Below are 5,934 nucleotides of genomic sequence, written 5' to 3' on the forward strand. Positions count from 1 at the left end.
CCGCACACGGTGCAGAAGGCCGGATCCTGCGCCAGACGAGTCCCGCGTGGGCGGCCGTGGGCTGGGGGCGCGTCCCGCCCCCCGGCAGTCGGGCCAGTGGCCGCCCGCGTATAAGGCCGGCCCGCGGGGATGCCCTGCTCGGGGCGGGGGGGGGGGGGGGGGGGGGGGCAAGTACTCGACCCCGCGGCCGCCTGCGGTTAGGAGTGGGGGCGGGGGAGCCAGTTCCGGTCGCCAGGCGGGTACCGCCAGAGCCCGGCGCCGCCGCCTCCAGGAAGGCCTCTCCTCCGTTCACGTCCGCCTCGGCTGGGGGTGGACTTGCTTCCCAACCCCCAGAGTGCGGACGTCGCTCCAGCCGGAGGGAAGTCCGAAAAGCGGCGCCCCGCAGGCTCTTTCGTCCAAACCCGGGGAGCGTGATAGTGGAAGTTAATATTAACCGTGATGCCCGAACGGGAGCACCGGGAAGTCCGCCGGCCGGTGACTGCTGGGGCAGATTTCACCACTCCAGCCAACTCAGCGTGTTGGGAAGCCGACTGTCTTGGAGTGTGACAGTCCTTGACGGGCCCAGAGAGCTGCCTGGAAGGGCCACCACCGGCCCCAGGAAGGCAGGCAACTTAAGGACAGGGTCCCAAACGGCGCACCGCCATCGGAACTTTCCAACCACCGCCTGGCTGAGACGGGATACAGAAAGAACTGATGTTTTGCGTAAAAAAGGTTGCACTTAGGGCGTGCGATTTCTTCCCCCTTCTGCGGTATCTGAAGCGCAAGCATTCTCCGATCGGTTCGTGGGCACACAGTGTTCACAAGAATGAGAGGGAGTCTTAGGACTCAGCTGTACAGGAGAGGATTGAGTCAAGATACACACTTACGTTGGACTGGAGACAGGACGAGTGCGGCTGACCCCACTCGAGAGTAAATAGAGGTTCGTCTTCTAGAACTACAGGGACGCCAAATGATATAAGGTTGACTGATAAGGCAAGCTGCAGAATAGCAAGGAAAATGATCCCATTGGGGGGGGGGGGGTAGAAGGAGAAAATCCGACCTGTCTTTGTGATTGTAGATGCGGACATAACGTGTCCGGGGGGAATCACTGAAGTTCGGACTGGGACAGGGATAATAGTTTTCCCTCGGAGTGCTCCTTAAATTTTTATTTAAAAATAGGAAAACAGGGCGCCTGGGTGGCGCAGTCGGTTAAGCGTCTGACTTCAGCCAGGTCACGATCTCGCGGTCCGGGAGTTCGAGCCCCGCGTCGGGCTCTGTGCTGACAGCTCAGAGCCTGGAGCCTGTTTCAGATTCTGTGTCTCCCTCTCTCTCTCTGCCCCTTCCCTGTTCATTCTGTCTCTCTCTGTCTCAGAAATAAATAAATGTTAAAAAAAATTTTTTTAATAAAAAAATAATAAAAAAATAAAATAAAAATAGGAAAACAAATTTTAATAAAGTTATTTATGCGGAAGACAATTATTTGACATTAGTAAGATGAAAATAAGGTCCGGCCGTGTTATTCCTTCTGTTAAAAAAGAAAAACAAACTCTCCCTCAACTTCAAAAGACTGAAAGCGGAATGAGCTGGAACTTCTCACAACTAGAGGCCACCGTCCCCGGCTTTTCTAACACAAATTTCAGCATCTGGAAAAAAGGAGCCCAAGACCACAGCTTGTATCGCTTGAAATTCTCAAGCTTTGCACATCTGTCTGAAAGGTGCTGTTGAATGCATTTCCAGCTCCAATCAATGACCAACAGTTTTATTTGTATCAGTCTCCCCATTTCTTACCTGAGAATGAAGAAGAAATCCGCTCTCTATAAGGGATTCGAGTTTCCTTTTGCGGAGGGCCTTGCCTGGTTAGCTGACACCTTTAAAACCTTTCCCCAACGCGCAAAATTTCGTGTTAACATTTATACCTGGCGATGCTCGGGAGTTTGCTCTCGACCCTTTTTTAAAATTTCATCTGCCGCCCCCAAGACAATTGTACACCTGCTGCTCCATGGTTTCCCGGAGGTAAAAAAAAAAAAAAAAACCCTTTAGGAGCGAGTTCTCAAGGGTAAGGCCACTGACGCGGGACGCAGGATTTTCCCGGCACCTGCCCCGCAAAAGCCCACTCCTCCCAAGTCCTTCCCAGTTATCTTCGCCCTCGCCCCCACGCTGTGTCCCCCACCCCACCCCACCGCCCCCGCCCCCGCGTCCGAGCTGCTGCCCGCGGGGTCCGTCCCGGCGCGAGCCGAAGGCGCTCAGTCTCGGCCACACCTAGAAGGCGCCGGATGCGAGACTCGCCCTTGGCTGGGCCCCGCCGCCCCGGCCGGCGCCCCGCTGCTCCCCGCCGCCTCCCCCTGCACCTTCCTGTCCCCGAGGGGGTCGGCGAGTCGGCCCCGGGGCAGGTGCCCAACCCGGTCATGCCGGCGGGCAGCGCGCGGCGGGGCTGGCTCTGGTCCTCACCGCCGCCCCGCGCCCCCCACCCCACCCCACCCTCCGCGGGACCCGCCACCAATCCCGACGCCAGGGAGGGGGTAGGAGCGAGGGTGGGGCATGTCCCGGGCGCTGCTCCGCGCCGGACCCGCCACCGCCGCCGCTCCTGGCCAGTCCCAGCCCGCCGCGCGGCCAGCGCCCTCGCCGGCACAGTGACACTGCGGGCGCCCGGGGCACCGGTCCTTTCTTGCACCGATGTGGCCCACGGAGAACCGCCGCTCCCGCCGCCGGGACCGCGCAGACGCGGCCGCGAACTCCGTTCGCTCGGTAAAGCGCAGCCCGCGGATACTGGGTTCAATGTTACGCGCAGCAGAAAATAGCCCGCCGAGACCCAAACCCCCTCCCCTAGCCAGAGCAAGTCAGTCCCGGATGTCACGTCCAGACGACCTTCTGAAGCCTGCGCGCGGCAGGCAGACTCCCGGACCAGCACAAAAGCGGAGCCCTCGTTCCCACCTCGGAACCGGATTCGTTTCAGGCCGAGTGTACCCGCGCTGGGCGGGCACCAGGCCACAAAGCTAAGGTCTCGAAACGCCTCGACTCAAGCGCACGACGTCGCAGTCCTTGGGTCCTCGTTACCAGGGTGGCCCCGCTGGCGGTGCTCTCCTGGACCCACACTCCCGGCTTTTTGGGCTTTGTGTGTTTTAAAGCACCAAACGTGAGGTCTTTGGCCTTCTAAATTCAAGTCACTGCAAAGTCTTGTTAAAATGTTACCCCGAATTAATGGCAGCCGGAGTGCCCACTGCTGGCGAGGGCAGCGCGGCGCCCCGGGGTTCCAGGGCCTCTTCTGCTCCGAGACGCAGCCGGGAAACGCCGCAGCCTCGCCGGGACCTCGAGGGGCAAGAGGCGGGGCGGGGGTGGGGGGTGGGGGTGGAAACCGGACCGCAGAGCTCAGGGATGCCCCTTTACAGGCCTGTATTTCTCTGAGCGTAAAGCTTTAGAGACACTACTTCTCTTCTCTAGTGGGTGTGAAAAGTGTGTGGGTTTACAATTGCAACCACGGCGGTAAGCGGGGCTTACCATATGACGCGTGACTAAGTATTCCTTCTGTCTCCCCACCAAAGAGAGAGAGAGAAGGAAGAAAGAAAGAAGAAAGAAAGAAAGAAAGAAAGAAAGAAAGAAAGAAAGAGAGAGAAGGAGGGAGGGAGGAATGAAGGAAGGAAGGAGGGAAGGAAGAGAAAACGGGAGAAAGATGGTCACAAATACCCACCTCTGCTGTAGACGGGCGTGCCGCGGGGGGTGGGGGGAGTGGGAGCCACAGGATCCAGACCTCTCACAGGGGGGAGGAAAGACTTCCCGCCTTTGTGATGGATGGAGAGAAAGGTGTGTAATCTTAGTAATTTAACAGGCAAAGGCAACCAATAGAAGGGTTGGAGATAAGGTATAACTACCTTCGGTGGAAATGCTTAGCGTTTAGACTAGGAAGTCAATGCCTAATTCTGTGATAAACACAGAATTAGCTGCCCAGGCATATTAATTAATTAATTAACCTCCAGAGGAACAGAGTTGTATGGTATGTACCTAACGCCCAGTACAGCCCCACCCCGAAAGACTTGGTTAACCACGGAACTGGGGCTGGGGAGAAGCACAGAATCTTCCTACAACTGTTTATATTATTAGCCCGTTCGTCACGTTTCTTGTTTGTATGTGCGTCACTTAAATTTTTCGAATTATTTTTAAGATGAGTGAATAAAAACTCTACTTTCTATACCCACAATCTTTTTACTGAAACTATAAACTTGTAAAAAATTTTTCTTATTTCTCCCTCTTAAAATCCCACTAAGCCCTTTTCAGTTTAACGTCCTTGGTCTGTGTGTGCGCATCTGCGATCCCTGCTAATGTTTCACATGCCCCCCACCCCCGGATTTATTAAAATAAACAGGGGAATCCACTACCTAGGGAACCACTATAAAGTTGTTCATTCATTTCAAGGACATCGGAGAATTTTCTTCTCATCACCCCACCTACCATAGCCCGGAGGAAAGAACTTCTGAGGACAGAGCGATTGGCAAACCCGAGTATCAAGTTTCAGTATGACTCCGAAGTGAGAGTTTATTTCTCAATTTGCTGTCCTTCCCCATTCCAGTCTGCTTATTCACCCTCAATAGTTCCAACTCTGTTCAGTCCTGAAAAAGAAAATGGCATGCAAATACGATGCAGGATTTGAGAAACTATGATTGGTGGGGAGAAGGCTGGCCTGAATGATGAATGCTAGCAGCCTTGGTATTGCATTTGGTGTGTCCCAATTACCTGTCCCTTGACAAAGACCTTGAGTTTTCATGTGGAATGGGAGTTCCTAGGAACGGAGGCATTCTGTATGAAGTTCTTCTTCAAGTGGCAATTACTTCTAGTTTCATTTTATAATCAAACAGGCTGAGCTGCCTGACGTTCAGGGTGAAACACAGATGATCTGTGTTTCCAGCTAATATGGACAGTGCTACAAGGCTGTAAAATTCTCAATCCGCTAATCAAAGCACCAGGGGGAGGTGAGTTCCTCTTGTCTTCTCTTTTCCAATGGAATCATGAAATTAAGTCCCCCAAGTCGGCTGGGATAGATATACACAAAATCAGAAGGTAAAGAGGGGCAGAGAAAGGAGAGAGCATTTTCTGGGGCACTGAAGCAATCCTTTTAGCACAACCTCACTTGTCCCTACACCCATCCAGGCAGGAAGTCGGGGCTCTTATTGCTATCCTTATTCTTTTTCAGATGAGCAGACTGGAGTGCAGAAAAAGACTGGTGACTTCTCCAGACTCACAAAGCAAAGCTGCTAAACCAGACGAACTTCTGACTCAAAATGCAGTCTTCTTTTAGAACACCACCCCTCACGGCACTGTCCAGCCGTTCTCTGCTCCTGGCTCTGATATCTTATTCTCGTGTCCTTAAATTTGATGTTCTGACACCGTTTTCAGGAGAAAGGCGTTACAGAGGCTGGTGACTGTTTCAAACAGAAGCAAAGCAAAGCAGGTTCTTCACGAATCCCTGGTGGAAAACTGAGGTACTCACTAACAAACATGTAGGCAGGCAATTTTCTGAGCTCTTACGAGGCGCCTGGTCAGGTGCTACAAAATGAAAACAGACAGTCTCTGCCCCAGGAGCTCTCCTGGTAGTCAGAAGAATCACAGAGACCAGGCAACTGGTCAAGCTACCCCAAACTGGCCAAAATTCTTCTTGTCCTTGCTTAACAATAGATCGGGTACAAGGGAGGTCACTGATTCCCAGCAGCGTGAGCATGGGCCACGATCCTTGAAAAAGCTGGATCTACGACAGGTCTCCTGCTACTTACGCTCATCTGAATCTCCACACGGTGTATAACTTCACAAATCATCTTGTAGAGAAACAGCAGTTTGGGGAACATTTGTTATGAATTTGACTTTGGCAAAACGTTTAAGGATTTGGTTAAAGTCTAAAATGTCTTCAGCAAGAGTAAGATTTTTTAAAGTTGTTTTTTTTTTTTTTTTTTTTTTTTTTTTTTTTTTTTA

General features: G+C 52.9%; 1 long non-coding RNA gene across 1 annotated transcript; it reads right to left on the reverse strand.

Annotated features, from left to right (window-relative positions):
• Positions 1–1,408: 1,408 nt before the first annotated feature.
• Positions 1,409–2,123, reverse strand: LOC121038257 (uncharacterized). Its single transcript, XR_005794268.1, has 2 exons — positions 1,768–2,123; positions 1,409–1,622 (listed from the first exon to the last, which is right to left on the reverse strand). It is a non-coding gene; the product is annotated as an uncharacterized LOC121038257 (long non-coding RNA).
• Between the last annotated feature and the right edge of the window lie 3,811 nt (positions 2,124–5,934).

Source organism: Herpailurus yagouaroundi, unplaced genomic scaffold, assembly GCF_014898765.1.
Source record: "Herpailurus yagouaroundi ecotype Mexico unplaced genomic scaffold, PumYag 165, whole genome shotgun sequence".
In the NCBI taxonomy this organism is placed as follows: Eukaryota; Metazoa; Chordata; class Mammalia; order Carnivora; family Felidae; genus Herpailurus; species Herpailurus yagouaroundi.